A 22,488-nucleotide genomic window follows, 5' to 3' on the forward strand; every position below is an offset into this window, starting at 1 on the left:
GGACTTGAAGCACTATGTTGAATATAACTAGAGAGTGGGTATCCTTGTCTTGTTCCTGATCTTTGCAGAAAAGCTTTCAGCTTTTCATTGTGGAGTATGATGTTAGCTGTGGGCTTGTCATACATGGCCATTACTATGTTGAGGTATGTATGCTACCTCTATTTTTTTTTTTTTTTTGAGGAAGGTTAGCCCTGAGCTAACATCTGCTGCAAAGCCTCCTCTTTTTGCAGAGGAAGAGTGGCCCTGAGCTAACATCCATGCCCATCTTCCCCTACTTTATATGTGGGACACCTACCACAGCATGGCTTGCCAAGCAGTGCGATGTCTGCATCTGGGATCCGAACTGGCAAACCCTGGGCCGCTGAAGCAGAACGTGTGAGCTTAACCACTGCATCACCAGGCCGACCCCCATATGCTCCCTCTATACCCACTTTCTTGAGAGTTTTTATCATGAATGGATGTTGAATTTTGTCAAATGCTTTTTCTGCATCTATTGAGATCATATGATTTTTATTCTTCATTTTGTTAATGTGGTGTGTCATATTGATTTGTGGAACTTGAACCATCCTTGTATCTCTGGAATAAATCCCACTTGATCATGGTGTATGATCTTTCCAGTATATTGTTGAATTCAGTTTGCTAATATTTTGTTGAGGATTTTTGCATCTATGTTTATCAGGGATATTGGCCTGTAATTTTCTTTTCTTGTATGTACTTGTCTGGTTTTGATATCAGGGTAGTGCTGGCCTTGTAAAATGAGTTCGTAAGTGTTTCCTCCTCTTCTATTTTTTGGAAAATTTTGAGACAGATTGGTATTAATTCTTTCATAAGCACTTGGTAGAATTTGCCAGTGAAGCTATTTGGTCCTGGACTTTTTGTTTGTTGGGAGGTTTTTGATTACTGATTCATTCTCCTTACTAGTAATTTGTCTGTTCGGATTTTCTGTTTCTTCATGTTTCAGTTTTGATAGGTTGTATGTTTCTAGGAATTTATCCATTTCTTCTCAGTGTCAGTTTTGACATATAGTCATTTATTAGTAGTCTCATAAGACTACTAATCGTTAGTATTTCTGTGTTATCAGTTGTAATGTCTCTTTCATTTGTGATTTTATTTGAGTCTTCTCTCTTTTTCTCTTGATAAGTCTAGCTAAAAGTTTGTCTATTTTATCTTTTTAAAAAACCCAGCTCTTAGTTTTATTGATCTTTTTTATTGTCTTTTTAGTCTCTTATTTCAATTTTTTCTGCTGTAATCTTCATTGTTTCCTTCCTTCTACTAACTTTGGGCTTAGTTTGTTCTTTTTCTAGTTCCTTGAGGTGTAAAGTTAGGTTGTTTATGTGAGATCTTTCTTGTTTCTTAATGTAGGCATTTATTGCTATGGATTTACCTGTTAGAACTGCTTTTTCAGCATCTCATAAGTTTTAGTATTTTATATTTCCATTTTATTTGTCTCAGGATATTTTTTTATTTCTCTTTTGACTAGTTAGTTGTTCAGTAGCGTGTTGTTTAATCTCCACATATTTGTGAATTTTCCAGTTTTTTTTTGTACTTGATTTCTAGTTTCATACCATTGTGGTCAGACAAGATGTGTGACATGATTTCAATCTTCTTAAATTTATTGTCCTGTCTTGTGGCCTAACATATGGTCTGTCCTGGAGAATGTTCCATGTGCACTTGAGAAGAATGTGTTCTTCTGCTTTTGGATGGAATGTTCTGTAAATGTCTGTTAAGTCTCTGGTCTAATGTGTAGTTTAAGCCCAATGTTTCTGTATTGATTTTCTGTTTGGATGATCTAGCCATTGTTGAAAAGGGCTTTTGAAGTCCCCTGCTATTATTGTATTGCTATCTATTTTTCACTTCAAGTTTTTTAATATTTGCTTTATATATTTAGGTGCCCCATGTTGGATGCATACATATTTACAAATGTTATACTCTCTTGTTGACTCCTTTATCATTATATAATGACTTTTGTCTCTTATTCCAGTCATTGGCTTAAAGTCTATTTTATTTAAGCTAGCTTATAAATTTTTCATTATTCTATTACTATTTTAATTCTCTTAACAGTGTCATTTGGAGAGCCAAAGTTTCTAATTTTGATGAAGTACAATTAATTTTTTCCTTTATGGATAGTGCTTTGTTTCATATCTAAAAAAGTATTTGCCTAAATGAAGAATAACACAGAATTTGTCCCACGTTTTCTTGTGTAAGTTTCATAGTTTTAGCTCTTACCTCTATGTCTGTGATCCATGTGTTAGTTTCGTAGAGCTGCCATAGCAAAGTACCACAGCTGCGTGGCTTAAACACCGGAAATTTACTTTTTGACAGTTCTTAAAGCTAAAAGTCTGTAATCGAGGTATCAGCAAGGTTGCTTTCTTCTGAGGGCTGTGACCAAGAATCTGTTCCATGCTTCTCTTCCAGCTTCTGGTGGCCTCAGGCGTTCCTTGGCTTGTAGATGGTAATCTCCCTGTGTCTTCACAATGTCTGCCTCTGTGTACAAATTTCCCCTTTTTATAAAGACACAGTCATATTGGGTTAGGGAAACCTTAATGACCTCATCCTAACTTGATCATCTATGAAGACCCTACTTCCAAAGATCACATTCACAGATACTGGGAGTTAGGACTTTGACATTTTTGGGGGTAATGCAATTCAACTCATAACAATCCATTTTAAAGATTTTATTTTTCCTTTTTCTCCCCAAAGCCCCCCAGTACATAGTTGTATATTTTTAGTTGTGGGTCCTTCTAGTTGTGGCATGTGGTGTGCTGCCTCAGCATGGCTTGATGAGCGGTGCTATGTCCGCACCCAGGATCCGAACCAGCGAAACCCTGGGCCGCCAAAGTGGAACACGCGAACTTAACCACTTGGCCACTGGGCGGGCACCAACAATTCATTTTAAAATAATATTTGTATATGATGTGGGGTAAGGGTCAATGTTCATTTCGTTACATGTGGACATCAAATTTTTCTCTCATTGAATTAGTTTAGTACTTTTGTTTTAAATCACTTAACCACATATATTTTGGTCTGTTTCTGAACACTGTTCTGCTTTATTGATTTATATGTGTATCCTTAAACTAGTTCCACATTATCTTGAATTCTTTAGTTTTATAAAGACATGAAGTCAGCTGCATAAGTACTCCAGCTTTGTTCTTTTTTTCAAAATTGTTTTGACCAGTCTGCATCCTTTGCATTTCCATGTTAATATTAAAATGAGATTGCCAATTTCTACGAAAAAGCCTGCTGAAATTTAATGAGCTATTCAGGTCATGAATTTCTTTGTGAGTGAACTTTGGTAATTTGTGTCTTTAAAGGAGGATTTTCATTTCATCCAAGTTGGCAAATCCGTTGACAAAAGTTGAGCATTATCTTCTATAATTTTCCTTTAAAATCTGTAGTATGGTATGGCTTTCATCCCTGACACTGACAATTTCTCCCTCTCTGCCCCTCTTGATCTTTCTGGCTACAGGTTTCTCGATTTTATTTTCAATAAACCAGCTCTTGGTTTTATTGATTTTCTGTACTGTTACTGTTTCCTATTTGGTTTGTTTTTTTAATTTCCTTTTCCTACCTCCTTTGGGTTTAACTTGCTTTATTTTGTCAGTTCCTTAAGGTGGAAGCTTAGGTCATTGATTTGTGTCTTTTCTGGTATATGTCTAGTGCCGTAACTTTCCTTCCAAGCACTACTTTCGTTGCATATGACAAATTTTGATGTGTTTTCACTTTCATTCTTTTCAAATTATTTCCTAAATTCTCTTGTGATTTCTTCCTTGATTCATGGATTGTTTGATTACGAAGCATTGGAAGTTTTTCAGCTATTTTCTATTATTGATTTCTACTTTTAATTCAATTTTAGCCCAAGAATATACTTCATGTAATTTTAATCTGTATAACTTTGTGAGATTTGTTTTAGAGTACAGATCTTCCTCAGTTTACAATGGGATTATGTCCTGATAAAACCGCCATAAGTTGAAAATATCCTAAATCAAAAATGCATTTAATACACCTAACCTACCAGACATCATAGCTTACCCTAGTCTACCGTTAACATGCTCGGAACATTTACATTAGCCTATAGTTGGGCAAAATCATCTAACACAAAGCCTATTTTATAATAAAGTGTTGAATGTGTCATGTAATTTATTGAATACTGTACTTGAAAGTGAAAAACAGAATGTTTCTGTATGGGTACATAATGGTTGTAAGCGTATGGTTTACCTTCATGATTGTGTGGCTGACGGGGAGCTGCGGCTTGCTGCCACTGCCCAGCATTACAAGAAAGTATCATACTACGTATTGCTAGCCTGAGAAAAGATCACAATTCAAAGTACAGTTTCTACTACCGAACGCATTTTGCTTTTGCACCATCATGAAGTTAAAAAATCGTAGGTTGAACCATCATAAGCAGGGACTGTGTAGGATTCTGTCCTATACTACATTCTGAATGTTACATATGCAATTATAGAAATGTGTATTTTGCTCTTCTTGAGTGACCTATAAATGTCAGATCAAGTTGGTTGATAGTGTTCAAATTTTCTATATCTTTATGGATTTCCTTTTACTTGTATAATTTATTGAGAAAAGAGTATTGAAATCTCTCAACTATTACTTTAGATTTGTCTGTTTCTCCTTTGAGTTTTAATCAATTTTTGCTTCACGTTTTTTGAAACTTTATTATCTCCAAGCACATTTAGGATTTTTACAGCCTTTAATATATTGGCCGCTTTTTTAATACAGGCATATCTCATTTTGTTGCGTTTTGCTTTATTGTGCTTCGTAGATATTGGATTTTTTACACAATTCTCCACCAGCAAAAATGGTGTCTTGCTGAAGGCTCAGATGATGGTTAGCATTTTTGAGCAATAAAGTATTTTTTAATTAAAGTATCTACATTGTTTTTTTAAAACATAATGCTGTTGCACACTTAATGGACTACAGTAAAGTGTAAACATAACTTTTATATGTACTGGGAAACCACAAAATTTGACTCGCTTTATTGCTATATTAGCTTTATTGAGGTAGTTTGGAACCAAACCTGCAGTATCTTGGAGGTATGCTGAATAACTTTCTTCTTTATGATTGGTAATGTACCTTGTTCTGAAGTCAGCTTTGTTTGATATTAATATAACCATTCCTGCTTTTTTGTTTTTTAACTAGTGTCTGCATTGTGGTATCTTTTTACATGTTTTTACTTATAATCTCTCTATGTCTGCATATGTAAAGTGGGATTCATGTAGACTGCATATAGTTGGGTCATGCTCTTTAAATATAATCTGTCAACTTCTGTTTTTTAAGTGTTTAGACCATTTATGTTTAATACAGTTTTAATATAGATGTATTTAAATATGTTGTTTCACTGTTTGTTTGTCTCTTCTGGTCTTGGGTCATTTTCTCCGTTTTCTGCCTTCTTTTGAATTGAATATGTTATAGAATTCCATTTTATCTCCACTCTCAGTTTATTATGCTCTTTAAAAATTTCTTTAGCAATTGCTTTAGTGCAGGGGTCAGCAAACTACATCTGTAGGCCAAATGTGACCCACCACCTCTTTTTGTAAATAGAGCTTTATTGGAACACAGCGTGCTGATTCATTTATATCTTGCCTATGATTGCTTTCATGCTACCACAGCAGAGTTACATAGCTGTGACAGAGACCATATATATATATGGCCAACGAAGCCTGCAATATTACTGCCTGGCCTTTTAGAGAAAATATTTGCCACCTCTTGCTTTAGTTTATATAATGTGTATCTTTAACTTGTAGACTATCTTCAAACAGTATTATCCTACTCTATGTATAATGTAAAGTATACCTCAGAATAGTATATTTCTATTTTCTTCCTATTGTCATTTATGCTGCTGTTGTCTTACGTTTTCTTTCTACATACAGTCGATTCTCATTATTTGTGATAGTTATGTTCTGTAAAGTCATCTTGATCCCTGAATGAGTGAATACTGAACCATTATTCCTAGGGGAAATAGAGGCTTGGGTTCCTGTGAGCCTTTGGTCATAACGTTTTTGTCAACCAATAAATACATAACCTTCTTTTATATGTGTTTCTGTTTCAAGACACCTTATTTAATATATATTATTGATTCATTAAGATTAATTTTATAGCCAATAGCACTATCACTCATGACTAAATGAGGCTTACGTAAATATTTTCTCCATAAGGCACATTGTAGCCTTCTTGCACTTAGGAACACTAGACAGCACTTCAGCACTATGCTTGGTATCCATTTTAAACAGAGAAATCACCATTAAAAAGTCTCAAAATGCAGAATATAAGGCACTAAATAGACTGTGGAAAGGACATCCATTTTACAGTATGAGAGTTGAAACAGGAAGGCAGGGGGCTGGCCCCACGGCTGAGTGGTTAAGTTTATGTGCTCTGCTTCAGTGGCCCAGGGGTTCACTGGTTTGGATCCTGGGCACAGACATGGCACTGCTCATCAGGCCATGCTGAGGCAGCGTCCCACATAGCACAACCAGAAGAACCTACAACTAGAGTATACAACTATGTACTGGAGGGCTTTGGGGAGAAGAAGAGGGAAAAAAAAAGATTGGAAACAGATGTTAGCTCAGGTGTCCATCTTTTGTTTTTTTTGAGGAAGATTAGCCCTAAGCTAACATCTGCAACCAGTCCTCCTGTTTTTGCTGAGGAAGACTGGCCCTGAGCCAATATCCGTGTCCATCTTCCTCTATTTTATGTGGGACGCTTGCCACAGCATGGCTTGACAAGTGGTGCATAGGTCCGCACACAGGATCCAAACCAGCAAATCCCAGGCCACCGAAGCAGAATGTGCGCCCTTAACTGCTGCACCACCAGGCTGGCCCCCAGATGTCAATCTTTAAAAAAAAAAGAAGGCAGAGCATCACCTTGTTCAACTTCAGCTGGGAACATGCACAGATTTTTCACCTTTTTTGCATATCTGTGAATGACTGCAAAAGCACAGAAAGTATTGATCTGAGGGTTATGGATAAATTTTAGCAAGTAGAGAATCTGCAAATGAGGATCAACTGTTACAGATCTCACAACGCATTATTTTTCTTCTTGCTTTTCTTTTTTCTTATCTTTCTCCCCAAATTCCCCCAGTACATAGTTGTATGTTTTTTTAGTTGTGGGTCCTTCTAGTTCTGGCATGTGGGAAGCCACCTCAGCATGGCCTAACAAGCTGTGCCATGGCCGCACCCTTGATCTGATCCAGCGAAACCATGGGCTGCCAAAGCAGAACGTGCGAACTTAACCACTCAGCCTTGGGGCTGGCCCCTCTTCTTGCTTTCAACAGTAAATTATATTTTAAAGAAATTAAAAACGAGGAAATGATCTTTATGTTTATCTACATATTTAACATTTTCATTACTCTTCGTTACTTTGTGTAAGATCCAAACTGTATGCAGCATGTCCTTTTCTCTGACTTCATTTATGACTTTTCTCTTCTTGGTTTTCAGCAATACGAATATGATATATGCCTTGTTGTGGGTTTTTTTCTGTTTATGTTCCTGGGGTTTGTTGAGTTTGGTCTTGAGATTATAGTTTCCTCAACTTTGGAGACTTTGTATTCATCGAAGCTTCTTTTAGTCTTTTCCTGTGTGCTGTTTTTACCACCCTTACAAAATTCTCCTGAATGTGTTCTTGTTTGCTTTCCTCTTCATCTTCCTTCTATCTAATCTAGACTCTGACTTGAAATACTATGAGAAAGCTGTATTTCAGTTGCCTCCAGGTTGTGCTGTGGCCACATCTGAGCCTAATGCATTATTTTATTATTTATTTATTTATTTTGAGGAAGATTAGCCCTGAGCTAACTCCTGCCAATCCTCGTCTTTTGCTGAGGAAGACTGGCCCTAAGCTAACATTCGTACCTATCTTCCTCTACTTTATATGTGGGACGCCTACAACAGCATGGCTTGTCAAGCGGTGCCATGTCTGCACCCAGGATCCGAACCGGAGAACCCCAGGCTGCCGAACCAGAATGTGTGCACTTAACCACTGTGCCACTGGCCTGGCCTGGCCCCCTAATGCATTATTTTTAAACCTTTTTCGGGGGCCGGCCCGGTGGCTGAGTGGTTAAGTTTGCACACTCCACTTCGGCTGCCCGGGATTTTGCTGGTTCACATCCAAGGCAGGGACATGACACCACTCATCAGGCCACGCTGAGGTGGTGTCCCACATGGCACAACCAGAGGAATTCACAACTAAAATATACAACTATATACCAGCAGCCTGTGGGGAAAAGAATGAAAAAAGAAGAAGAAGATGGGCAACAGGTTGTTAGCTCAGGTGCCAATCTTTAAGAAAAAACAGAAACAAGAACAAACAAACAAAAATAAAACCTTTTTACATCCTAGTCTACTGTTGAAAGTAGGTTGAAGGAGTGTGAACCAAGCTTCTTGTCAGATTTTTTCCCATGATTTAGTAATTTTTTATAAGGTAGTAAATTAGGTTACAAGCAAATGAAGAAGCTAATACGCACACTTTGACAAATGCAGACTTTACTTCAATGTTTGTGTCTGTTTTTTCACCTAGAAAATCTCACACAATCTACTTTTAAACAGCCCACAAGAACATTTTCTGATTATCAGTGAGCATTTCCTGATGACCTGCTTTTTTTTATTAGCAAAATTTTCAAAGTTGTTTTGTCATATTTTAACAAAAATGGCCACATTTTCAAAACTCTGTTGCCACAAGGCCACATGCTGTAAAGGATCAAGATTCTTGAATGTTTATAAACTCCATCTGTATGGTTGTAAGGTAACATGACTTAGTTTGTGACAGTGGTTTCCACCTCTGCACCTAGAATAACCTGGGAGCCTTAGCAGACCCTTTCCCAGGTCGATTAAAGCAGGCTCTTGGGGAGTGGAAATTCTGTTGAAGAGCTCTATCTGTCATTCCAGTGAGGAGACAGAGTTGAGAACCTGTAGTTTAATGGAAATCGACAATCTTAAGGACCAGATAAGTAGTAATCTGAAGATATTTTATTTCCAGATATTTAAATTGTATCTTTTGTTGTATGAGCTTGCCATCATTTTCTACATACTGAAAATATATTTTTTAAAAATCTTGTAATTCAAAAATTCAGTGAAGTCTATATCTGATTATAGGTTAATAGCATAGTTGAACATTTTAGGTAGAAAAACAAGTGCTAATGATTTCATTTCTTCTGCTTGGCAGTTTGCAGAGAGCTAAATAGTGTGATACAATTACCCCTTACCTAGGTGCCATTATCTATTATGGCTTCATGCAATTAAACAAATCTTTTGGTGCACTTACTCTGTTCAGTCACAGTGCTAGATACTGTGGAGTCTACCAAGGTGAAAGACAAATTCCCTGCCTCTGACGATTTATGCTCTAGAAAAAGAGAAGATGAGTGAATGTCAAATTACTGTCGTATTAGGTACATCTTGATAAGTTCTGAAGTAAAGGTACAAAATGGTAAATGACTCAGAGGAGGAACTACCATCTTGTTGGGGAGTTATGAAAGCCTGTTTTAAATCCGACTGTTTACGTTACCAACTGCAGTCCTTCACCTGGGGAAGTAAACTTCAGCTGCTAGCACAATGCCCTGCTACTACATTGATAGGTTATAGCATGGAGAAACTAAGGTGCCTTTGACATCCTCAGTAACAGGAAGAGAGCAGAAACCTGTCTATGCACATAGAGAGTCTTTCTGTGTTTTTTCATGGTCAAACGAGGAAAGGTTTATGAATCTGCTTCCTAGTAGTGCTCTAAATTTTGTGAGCTAGACCTAGTTATTCAAGAAATTCGTGGTGATTTCTGTTCTCCTCAATAGTATGTGTGTGTATATTAAATGATAGGTTTATAAAATGCTTGTTAGCCCAGCACCTAACACACAGTAATCACAGAATAAATGTAAGCTTATCAATAATATTACTTATTACTGATCTTAGTGGTTTCTAAACTAAAAACCAAACACCAAAACATTAACCGCTGTACTTTAGGGTCCCTTCTCTGTGGAGAGTTTACTGGAAATTAGCGTTGATCGAGAAATGACTGAAAGGTCCTAACAGTCAAGTTTATGTTAACTTTTGGTTTTGTGCTTTATGGAATATACACATATGTCATAATCTGTTTTCTACTTTGTGGAAGACAACTGCTTCCTTCCATGATCCCTATGGGTAAATTATTCACAATTTTCTATTAGCTCTACAGTGCACCTTTTATTGGTATGCAAAATCAGAGGTTAAAAGTATGTCACTTCTGTGGTTTATTTAATCTTTTGTTCTTGAGCTGCATGTATCTATTTCATGTATAATATTTAGCTCCTGAAAACTTGTGATTTCTGTATTAGAATATTATAGTATGTTATATTTCTCAGCACATAAGGTAGTCATATGGTTCTTTAGATTAATGGTGATTATAGTTGTGACTTCAGAATCATATAATTTTGAGTTCAACTGATTTAGCTAGTTAGTTAAATAGTATTGTTGAGCAGTAAGGGAATAGACATGCTTTTCTGTATTTGTATACTCTAAGGCTGTTTTACCTAATATAATGGAATTGAGATATTCCTGCATTGTATGCACATTCCTGAGGACTAAACTGCCAGAAAGAGCCTATAGTGCAACTATAAAGGTTTAAGGATTGTTAATTGAAACTACATAAGATCTTTTGATACTGCAAGAGGGACCCAAAAGCTAACGAGTGGACACAAATATCTCTAACAGGAAAAAAATGATTAAAAATATTTATTGATAATTATCTTAAGAAATGGATGCATCCAAGTATAAAGTTAAAAATTTTTGTGAAATATTTTTTAAAAGACTGAAATAAGTGTATGTTCCTGTAAAAGGAAGACTGATAATGTATAATTTTTTATTTCCCAAATGAAGTTATTTTTTCCATTCAAGATTTTATTGGGATTCTTTTTACCCTGACAGTGTTTTTCTAAACTTTATCTGGAAGAAAAAGTAGTCTAAAGCATTAAGTAAAAAATCGGAAAAATAAGCGGAGAGAAAAAAACTACAAGAATTGAAACTATATACTACTGAACAGTAATAGACAGATCCTTGATACATTTTAGATATATGCCAAAGAAGGCATGAGAAATAAAAGGAAGTCATTTTTTCAGAAATGGAGTTTAGAAAACTAGTTAAGCACTTGAAGGGGCATTAACATAGACCTTCACTTAATACCCAACACCAAGATAAATTTCATAGCAATTAAAGGTTAAATATGAGAATTCAAATCAAAGGAAGATTAGTATGAAATGGAATTGAATATTTATCAAACTTAGCGTGAGAGAACTCAGTTTCAGATCAGTAAAAGGAAACACAAGGGAAGAGAACAGTTTACAGGTTAGAATATTCAAAATTGTAATATTTGCTTATGTAAAAATAAAAATAAGATTGGGAAAATATTACAGCACGTATTATAGAAGGTTAATGTCTTTATAAAGAGCTCATGTATTGGTAAGAAAAACATTGATCTCTTTAGATGATACAAAAATATATTTCACACAGATATTAAATTAGTAAACAAGCATGTGGGAAAATGGTCAAAATATGGTAATAAACGCAGATTAGGTATCATGTGTTCAATTAGGGGGAAAATGAAACTGGTATTTTTAGTATAGGTGAAGGTATGGTAAAACCTCATAGAAATGAAGAACAATCAGTGATTCAAGTCTTACAAGTTAAAAACTGGATGAAATTCTAACACAGATAATACACAACATATACGCTGAGTTTTTTTTCCCCAAGAAAATATCTCTGTAACCAACAGATCATTCATAGTTGAGCTTGGCTTAAAACTTGAATGTGACCAGAAGTGGTCACTCTTTGAATTCAGTCCAATTTCATAACACATCCCGAGGGTGGAGTGGGTGGAGTTTTCTTTTGTTGTTGTTGTTGTTGTTAGCATAAGCCAAAAAGTTGAGCTTCCTTTTTTTGAATATTTGAAATGCTTCCAACATTTATGTTGCTTTGAGATTGGTGCTGTCTTATTCATCTTTCCCCAGAAATGCCTTATACTCAGTAGACGTTTGTTACAGGACACATTCTGCTTGGTTTTACTGCTAAAAATATGATACTTACTGCAAATGATCTTTGGTGTAATTACTTCCATTGATGAAATGATTTATAGTTCTCAGAGCTACAAAGAGAAAGAAATGAAGAGAAAAGCACTAGTATTCTTTCTATCCTGTTTCATGTATCAGTGCCTTAGTTGTGCCCAACCCACTCCTACTAGTTTAGATTGTCAGATATTTACTTCGTAGAGCTCTTAATTTCTGGGATTGTGCAAAACACCTGGTTCTTCTAAAATACTCTGAAATTCTCAAAGTTATTCACTCTGTAAGGACACCAGTGAACTTTTTCCTTATTCCTTGTAAGGATGGAAATTAGGTCTTCTGACTGTTTTATTGGCATACATTACAGCTCCGGTATCTGATTTTAATGTATAAGATTAAATTAGACTAGTGGTTCTCAACCGGTGTGATTTTGACCCCGTGGGAATATTTGGCAATGTCTGGAGACGTTTTTGGTTGTCACAGCTGGAGGTGAGGGACTACTACTGGCATCTAGTGGGTAGAGGGCAAGGATGCTGCTACAATGCACAAGGGAGCCCTCCACAGCAAGAATTACCTGGCTCAAAAGTCAGTAGTGCTGAAGTTGAAAAACCCTCAATTAAACTGATGTGGAAATAGAATTTCTGGTTTGGAGAAATCAAAAACTTCCGTTAGTACTGTGGTAGGGTTTTATTAAATTATTGAATATGAATATCTTCTAGCTATGAATTTTAGCTTGAGAGCTTTAAAATAGAATTTCTAGCTTGGCTTGGATGTGTTTGTTTTAAGAATAGTACAGTTTCTCTTATGAATATGGATATAGTTAAACAATGAAGTAGATTTTTAACCTATGTATATTAGATTCCTATATCTTCATATTGGTTTATAAACCAAACTTAACAACAAACAGGATCTCTGCTTTCTAGGAGTTTATAAGCTGAAGGGAGTCCTTTTTTTTCATGATAAAACCCAAAAAACTAGTGGGACTAGCAATCTGGAGAACCAGGGAAGGCAGATTTGATCAGCGGGTAGAGCTGGAATTGAGCCAAGCAGAAACTGGCTGATCAGATCTCTGCTGGGAGGCCAGTACCAGAGAGTCAGATTACAAATGTGCAAATCACAACTCAGGGAATAGGTCAGAAGCCTTGCCTGTTTTACAGTGATTATTCATGCCTGGATTCCTAGTGTCCAAATTATATTAGTGTTTAAGTCTGTACAATTTTTTGTTATTGGTGTATGTTAAAAAAAAAAAAAGAGAATCCAAGAAAGAGGTAGCAGTGTTTTCAAATCAGAGACACACCCAGGAGGAGATTTTGATTCTGCCACTTTCTCGTTTTGTAACTATAGACCCTTTTCAAGTCACTTAACTTCTGATCCTCATCTATGAAACTAGGATCCAAATATCTACCTCCATTAAAAAATTATGATTAAATGCAAAGACCTTATATGATAAGTATCTGGCACATAGTTAGTGACCCCAAAATAGTTATGGTTTTTAAATCTCTTTAAATCTGGAAAGATCATTGTTCCTGTAGTGTTCTTAAAATTTTAGTAAATACCAAAGCACTTATAGCATTCTTCCAACACGCTGACATTGCTTTACTCTTGTCTTTTGATTTTAGTATTTAGCGTATGACAAACTATAAAAAATAGTGATCAAGTGTTGATTTTATTAGAGGACTGGGATTACTTGTTTTAGGAGATTTGAGGAAAATAAGTGTCATAGCCTGTGTCAAGTGCTTTACACAATACCTACCTGATGCATAGTAACTACGCTCAGTGAATGTTAGTTCCCCACCTTCTTGCTTTCATATTGCCAGGAGGCTTAGAAAATACCTCTCTGATATAACTGCTACTGCTTAATTTGTTGAATGAACATAGTAGATGTAATTGGAGTGAGAAAAGAAATTGGCAGACAGCAGTTCACTTTAAACTATAATGATGTTTACTGAAAATGAAATGATTCTAACTAAAACTGACTGTCTGCTTTTAACTGATTTAAAACATTTGTTTTTAGTTTTGACCATTTATATGACACTAGACCTGAAGGCTCTTTGCTTATGTATCCTATTAGGAGTGGTTTTGGTCTGTTCTTTGACTGAGTGCATTGTCTCTGCAGACATGGGTTGGGTGTAATTTTCAGGTCCTGCCAAAATAGAGCGAAAACCCCAGCTGTATCTTTTGTTTTCTAAAAGCCAGTTCATTCTGTGTTGTTTTTTCCTGCCCCATTCTTTCTACTACAGCTGTGTTGCAGCAACTAGGTGACATCCTACTCTTTACTCTATACCCTGTCCCTACATTTTTTTGCCTTGGCAAAACAGTGTTAGGGAACCATTACTAATCTGGAGGCTCGAACTGAAAGAATTTTTTTTTTTAATTTTGCTGCATATTCAGATTAAGACCTTGGCTAGAATAGGAAGTTCCAGAAAGTTTGAATTAAAGATAATCAGAATAACAAAACAAAGAAAAAGGAAAATGAAAAAAGATCGCTCTGATTTGTGTCAAAGAGAAATGACAAGTGTTAAATGAAGTGGCTCCTCTGGTATACCATATCCGGAAAATTCTGAGTTGGAGATTAATGATGGAAGTTCAGAATAAATTGAGAGTCCACACTGAATAATTTTTTCATTGACTCATTTAGACTCTACTGCCTTCCCTCTATATGTAGAAACAGTCATTGAAATTCTTCTGTTCAGTTAAGTACTTTGCTAAAAAAATTATGTGAATGTTATATTCGTTTCTGGGATAGTGTTAAGTTAGTTACCTTTGCTCAATAGTCAACATTTTTTTAAGTAGGTACCTTTTAAATACTAAGTTCTAGGTGTTGGGGATTTAGTTTGTTAGTGCTCTCAAGTCGATTCCAACTCCTAGTGGCCCTGTGCACAGCAGAGCAGAACCCTCCCTGGTCTTTTTGCACCATCCTCTCACCGGGTGTTGTATCAGCCGGTGCTCCACGGCCCTTCATAGGATTTTCATGGCCAGTTGTTTTTTCCAGAAGTTGGTGGCCAGGTCCTTCTTCATAGTCTGTCTTAGTCTGGAAGGTCTGCTGAAATCTGTCCACCCTGGGTGACCCTTCTGGTATTTGAAATACTGGTGACATAGCTTTCAGCATCATGACAACATGCAGCCACTGCAGTATGACAACTGGCAGTTGGATGGTGTGGTTGCCTAACTGGGAAACAAGCCCTGGTTGTGGTGGTGACATTGCCACGTCTTAACTATTAGACCACCAGGGTGGCTTGGGGATTCAGTAGGGAACATGAAAAGAGAATGTCCTTGCCCTTCTGGAGCTTATTTACTATCATCTGGTTTATTATTAGAAAGATGTACTGTGAAGATTTATTTGGCATCAAATTTAAAAATGACCTTAGTATTCAACTTAAAAAATTAAGTGAATATAAAGAAACCTGTGGTGCTGAGAATGTTCTGTATTTTGACCTGGGTAGTGATTACACGGGCTGGGGTGTGTGTGGGTGTGTGTGTGTGTGGTTATCCATCTTGTAATTAAGATTAGTGCACTTTACTCATTATACTTCATTTAGAAACATTTTTTGAAAACTAAACTAAATGTACCTTAAAATTCTTCAAAGTTTTCCCATTGCCCTTAGAATAAAACCTATGTTCCTTTTAAAAACGTGTATCGTGATAAATTATTTGTTCAGGTAATGTTAAATTCTGAAGCTATTTTGTTAACATGTAAAAATTGTTTGACCAAGTAGAATCAAAAACTTGAAAACTTCTTACCTCATCTAACATTTTACTCGCCATTTCAATGACATGAACTTTAAACTGTTACGTTAAAGAACTCTCAAAATATAGTGTTTCTTGAAAGAATTTTATTTGCAAGTATTGGAACCTTTTACTTACAACGAGTCTAAGTTAATACCATAAAAAGTAACTTCTATAAAATAGTTCCAGAAAGATAAGCTGATGTGGTTTTTATTCTTGAAGCCATCAATAGTGCAAAAGCAAAGAAAGAATCTAGAGTGGGCAAAGAGAGCATGTAAAGGGTAAGAATTTGATAGCTTTATGATGAAATTCTGTTACTTTCCCATATGGACTGGGAAAAGACTTCATTTTGCACAGTCAAGAGGAGTCATTGGCACAGTCTATAGAAAGCAAATCCAGAAAAGCCTGGGGGAATTTGGAAAGAGGCCAAATTAAAGGCCTATTTTTCTTCTTCCCTGCTAGTTCTTTTGCTGTTACTTTCATTTCCTCTTTCTTCTTTTAATCAAGGCTGAGGTAGGCTAGGGAAGGAAATATGGGCATGTCCAGTTTTCAGAAGGTTGTTAACTTCCTTCCACATTTTCCAGTCTCTCTATACTCTTGACTCCTTTATTCCCTAGAGCAGAGTGTTCTTAACTTCAGCATTGTTGACATTTTGGGACAGATGATTCTTTGTTCTGGGGGCTGTGCTGTGCATTGTAGGATGTTCAGCAGTATCCCTGCTCTCTACCTACTAGATGCCAGTACCTCAAGTTGTAACAACCAAAAGTGTCTCAAGACATCACCATTTATCTTCTGGGGCCAAAATCACCCGATTGAGAACCACTGCCTTAGCAGAATAAACTAAATAAATAGCCAGTGACAATTATTTGCAGTTACTGAGCACATTACCACCTCTGCAGCTCTTTTAATCTTGTTCCCTATCAAAAAAGTAGTGCTTTTTTTCCCCCCAAGAGAATAAAATGCTTGGAAGACATACCATTGTTAGGTAAGATTTCTGGAACGATAAATAGAAAAGAGCCCAGTGAAAATAGCAGACTCAGAAAAGTAATCAAGAATTGATTTTCATTAGTTTACTAGAATATTTCTTCTTAAAATTCTACAACTGAAAGGGGGGAAAAAGTTCTCCCTTGTTCTTTATTCTACTGAAGTCTGGCTTAGGAAAATAAGCCATTATCTTGGAAAAGCTCCCTTTTTCTGTACAGGATGTGTTACTGGCATCACATCATTTTGAGAAACATATCAAGTATTAAATATATAGGGTTTTTGTTTGTTTTTTGGTATGTTGTTCAGGACTTATTAAAGATCTCTCACATAATGAAAAACATTCTAAGAAATGATTGGATTTGGAATTTTAAAGATCACCAATCCATTAAAAGTGGGAAAAGAATGTGAATAATTTACAGAAGAGGAAATACAGGTATCTCTTAAGCATGTGAAAAAAATGTTCAACTTCACTTCTTATAAAACTATTCTGAAATACCATTCTTTGTGTAAGATCAGTGTTTGCTAATACACTTGCTATGAACTGAATTGTGTTTTTCCTCCCCCCCAGTTCATATGTTGAATTCCTAACCCCTAGTGTGACTGTATTTAGAGATAGGACTTTTAGGAGATAATTAAGGTTAAATGAGATCATAAGGGTGGGGTCCTAATTCGATAGGATTAGTGGCTTTATAAGAAGAGGAAGAGAGAAGGAAATCCCCCCCACTACGTGGATACTTGGAGGAAAGGTCATCTAAGCACACAGCAAGAAGGCTGCTGTCTGTGAGCCAGGAAGAGGGCTCTCACTAGAACTTGACCATGCTGGTACCCTTATCTCGGACTGTAGCCTCCAGCAGTGTGAGAAAGTAAATTTCTGTTGTTTAGGCTATTCAGTCTATGGTATTTTGTTATGCAGCCTGAGCTGACTAATACAACACTATAAAATAGAGTGTGGGAAAAACAAGCACTCTTATTAATACATTACTGTGGAAGTATAAATTAGTATAGCCTCTATAAAGAGCATTTTGGCAATATCTAAAAATGTCAAATGTGCATGTTCTTTGACCTAGCAAATATACTTCTAGGAAGTTATCCTATTCATATACTCAGAAAATGGAAAAAGATGTAAGTTTATACACTGGGTATTGTTTGTAGTAAAGGTCTCGAAACAGTAGCTAAGATTCATATAGCACTCCAAACATACCAGGAGTTCTAAGCTCTTTACATATATTTACTTAAGTGTCATGACGACCTTGTGAAGCAGGTACTATTTTACAGTTGGAGAAACTGAGGTTAAGTAATTTAGCCATGGTTATACAGTTAGTAAGTGAAGTGGATCAGGATTTGAACTTGAGTCAGTTTGGATTTGTTTTACTCCTTAACCCGTATCCCATCAGTAGGGAACTGGTAAAAATAAAACTATACAGCTGTAAAAAAAGGAGAATGTTCTTTGTACACTGTTATGGAATGATCTCTAAAAGATATTGCTAAGTGAAAAAGAACAAGATGCAGAACACTGTTTATAGTGTGCCACCGTTTGTATAAAATAGGGGAAAGATATCCATGTGTACTTGGTGATGTTTAAATATATTCAGAACAGTACTGAGAAAACTGGCATTGACTATGGTGGGGAAACTGGGCAACTAGAGCATAGATTTTGCACTCACCTCTTTTGTACTTTAAAAATTTTGAACCATGTGAATAAATTGCCTATTCAAAAATAAATTACATTTTAAAAGAGTATATATTCTATTCCAATGTGTAAATTAAATATCCATGCATTCATACTGATATATGTGATTGGATGAATAAATAAATGAATGGGGGAAATAGATAAATTGCCAGTGCAGAAGAATTCCAAATAATTTATGTAGGTACTCTGTCTTCAAGGAGCGGGAACATAACTTGCTATTACTTAAATGTGGGCTAAGCATAGTGACTTGCTTCCAAAGAGTGTGGTATTGCGGGGAGAGGAGGGTAGCTTTGCAGTGAAGAAACTTGACAAACACTCCCTCGGCCAGATGATCAAGGTCTACATCAACAGTGATAAATCATGTTGATGGTAGGTACATTTGATAATGATGTGATGAGAATGGCACTTTAGCTCTGTGGTCTTCTTCCCCAAAATCCATAACTCCAGTCTGATCATGAGAAAAATACCAGACAGATTTCAGTAGTGGGACATCCTACAAAATACCTGAACAGTATTCCTCAAAACAGTCAAGGTTATGAAAACCCAGCAAAGTCTCAGAAACTCACAGCCAAAAGGGACCCAAGGAAACATGACAGTTAAAGGCAATGTGGTATCCTGGATGGGATCCTGGGACAGAAAAAGGACATTGGGAAAAACTAAGGAAATCTGAGTAAAATGTGGACTCTAGTTAATAATAATGTACCAATATTAGTTCATTAATTGCAATAAATGTACCATAGTAATGTAAGATGTTAATAATAGGGGAAACTGGGTATGGGGTGTATGAGAACTCTGTACTATTGTCTCAGTTTTTCTGTAACTCTAAAACTATTCTTAAAACTTTTTTTTTTTTTTTTTTGAGGAAGATTAGCTCTGAGCTAACTACTGCCAGTCCTCCTCTTTTTTGCTGAGGAAGCTTGGCCCTGAGCTAACATCCGTGCCCGTCTTCCTCTACTTTATATGTGGGACGCCTACAACAGCATGGCTTGCCAAGCGGTGCCATGTCTGCACCCAGGATCCTAACCGGCGAATCCCGGGTTGCCAAGAAGCAGAACGTGTGCACTTAACCACTGCACCACCGGGCTGGCCCTAAAGTCTATTTGTTAAGAAGAGCATATATAATGAATACATTGAATAATATAAAAGTAAATTTGAAATTCAGGTGTTCATGTCCTATTCCCCACAGCTTAACCATAAATTTGGGAAGAGAGCCTTAGCATCTTTTGTTCTAAGCTCCACAGGTGATTCTAGTTTGTGGCCAGAGTTGAAACATTAACTTAGAATTCATTCCTGCTTGAAAATCTAATTTCTGAATTTTAAAAATCATAAACAATCAATCCCTGTGTATTCAAATCATTATTAACAGGATTTTGTTTTGTGTTTCTTTTTGGATTTTTTTCTCAGTAATTGTTTAGATCTTTTAAAGTATGTGCTCATGATTTGTTTCCTTGTTTGTTCTTTTTAGATGTTTAATATACCCATGCCCCAAGACTTCATAATGTCTTAAGGCTCGGTCACAGTGTTTCCCTGATGTTCAGTGGCAATGTTTAATACTCTCTCTTGCTTTTTTTAGGCCGTATTGTCTGTTACTTCGTTTTGTGCTGAATCTCGCTTTCAGATAGTTCCTACATATTCTACCAAACACACCTATAAATCATAATCATGAAGAGCAGAAATCTTTTTTTCACAGCCTAGTTATTACATTTATCCCTCCCTTGGAGCTCTGTAATTCCTCAACCATATAGGTAAATCTAGTCTGTAAACCTTTGTTAGTCAAGAAAATTACTTTGTCATCATCACTGAAGGCTTTCCAGCCTGGTACACAAATGCTTATTTTAAATAAATATTCTTGATACTCCCTATAATTCTTTTTACTAGCTCTTTAGTCTCTTAATAATGTCAGTATGAATTCATTAGGTCATGTGTTTATCAAGAAGATTATTTTATATGTATTTTTTCTAAGCCATAATTATTTTAATGTTTTTCTTTTCTCATTGATGTGTTCATTTAGTTCTTTAGTTATTGGGACTTCTTGTTTGGTCAAAACAGTATTAATGATCCATATAATTCATCAAAGATAGTTCCTTGTTGTCTTGCTTCCATCTTACTGCGTAATCCAGACCCTCATACCTCTTTCCTGATGAATTCCTTCAGCCTCCCTCAGGAGGTTGCTCTGGTGTCTTCCAGTCCTTGCTACACAGTGCCATTAGCATTAGCTTTTTAAAATACAGATTTGTTCGTGTTACTGCCTTGCTCTGGGACCCTTTATCTCTCCCCTTTGGATGCAGAATAATATAAACCACTAGTATTTATCAATCACAGTGTAGAGTGTTTTATAGCCATCAAGTAATTTAATTTTCACAAGAACCCTCTAAAGCCAATGTTCCTATTATTCCTAATTTGTAGACAAGAAAGTGAGTGCAGAGGTTAAGGAGCCTCTCTAAGGTGTTATGGTTAGTAGGTGGCAAAGCTTGAACCCAGCTCAACTGATGTCAAGTTTGTCTGTTTTTGTCTCTTTCTACCCAGCCCTCCTCCACTTCCTTCTTCAGTCACCGGGGTCTACTTACCTTCTCCCGTTTACTTTGTATTTTCTCAACGATGCCCTTTACACTTTCTCTTTCACTTTCTGCCTATGAAAACCTTGCTTCTCTTTTTAGGATTCTGCTTGAATATCACTTTATTCAGGAATATAACAGGAAACTGCCTTCCCAGTTAAAGTTTTTTATTCTCTCTTCTAAAATTTTATTTTTTATTTTTGGCATTTCCCTTATCATGTTCAATAATATTTGTTTTATTTCCATCTTCCTGCTAGATTTAAGCTCCTGGAAGGCAAGGACCGTTTTACCTTTACAAACCTTGGGGCCAATGCTCTGCAGTTAGAAGACATGCAAAAAATGCAAATTTTTAAAATGAATTTTGTTCATAAAAATATTTTGTTAGAGATTTTATTTTTATAAGGATGGAATGTGGAATCCATTTTTATTAATCATTAAGAATTGTTGCAGCTAAGTTATGGGGATGTTTTACTCCTCATTTGATGTATTTGAATTCAGTAATAACTTAATAAAATTTAATAAAATTTAAAAATTCAAATTAAAATTTGATAAAAATAATTTTTCGATTATGTTTTTACTTGTCTTTTCGATTGAAAATTCTGTTACCGTTGGATATATTTTTAAAGCATATTGTGAAGTTTTAGAAACATTATTGGTAACTCAAGTAATTGAAAGGAGAATGAGTATTATAAAAATTCTAAATATTTCTACTTTCCCATCATTTACTCAGGTTAAAAAAAATACAAATAAACTCTTAAATTTCTAAGTCGTTTACCATTTTAAAAAATTTAACCTTTTCAAAAAACATTTGAGACCTTTTAGAGATTTACAGTATATACAAGAATTTTTAATGGGAAAATTAAGGTCAGAAAATAAGATAAAGCTAGGTTGGTATCTGCGCCTAAAACACCTGCCTTAAGACCCTAGACTTATGCTAGAAGTGGGTTACATATTTGGCTTTGGTTTTTCCAGTGGGCAGAGTAAACAAGAAAACATGATTAGTTACATGATCAAATCATTCGTATTATAAAAACCAACCAGAGAAATCTCTTTTATGAGTCCTCACAAAGAAGTGCTACCCTATGAAATGGGTGCACCCTGTCCTCAGCAACATGCCGGTAACAAATGCCATTACAGTTTAGTTTTACTGGTACATATCAGGCCATTCAGTGCAGGTCAGTGACATGCTATATAGTTCATTACAGGATATTCTATAATGAGCCAAAATAAGTCAGTGAAAGTATACAATTATGAGATTACCTAAACAAATTTGAAATTTCTAGAGCGGCATTTCCCAAGGCACTGGTAGTTTAGAAGATGGTCTTATTTTTTGATTGATTTTAAAATTAAATAGTTATTTTGTAAGGCAAGTCCTTAAAATTTTCTCTTAAATAACTTTATTATAACTATAAAAAATTTTAGAACTCATACCTTTCATATTTTAGTCCTTGGTGTACTAATCCCCAAAGCGTCTCAGCACTGTAATCACAAAATGTGGAAGCCCTGAA

General features: G+C 35.8%; 1 protein-coding gene across 3 annotated transcripts in view; it reads left to right on the forward strand.

Moving 5' to 3' along the window:
* Nucleotides 1–22,488, forward strand: part of PRKD3 (protein kinase D3) — an 82,522-nt gene that overhangs the window by 14,272 nt on the left and 45,762 nt on the right.

This window comes from Equus caballus, chromosome 15 (genome assembly GCF_041296265.1).
Source record: "Equus caballus isolate H_3958 breed thoroughbred chromosome 15, TB-T2T, whole genome shotgun sequence".
NCBI lineage: Eukaryota > Metazoa > Chordata > Mammalia > Perissodactyla > Equidae > Equus > Equus caballus.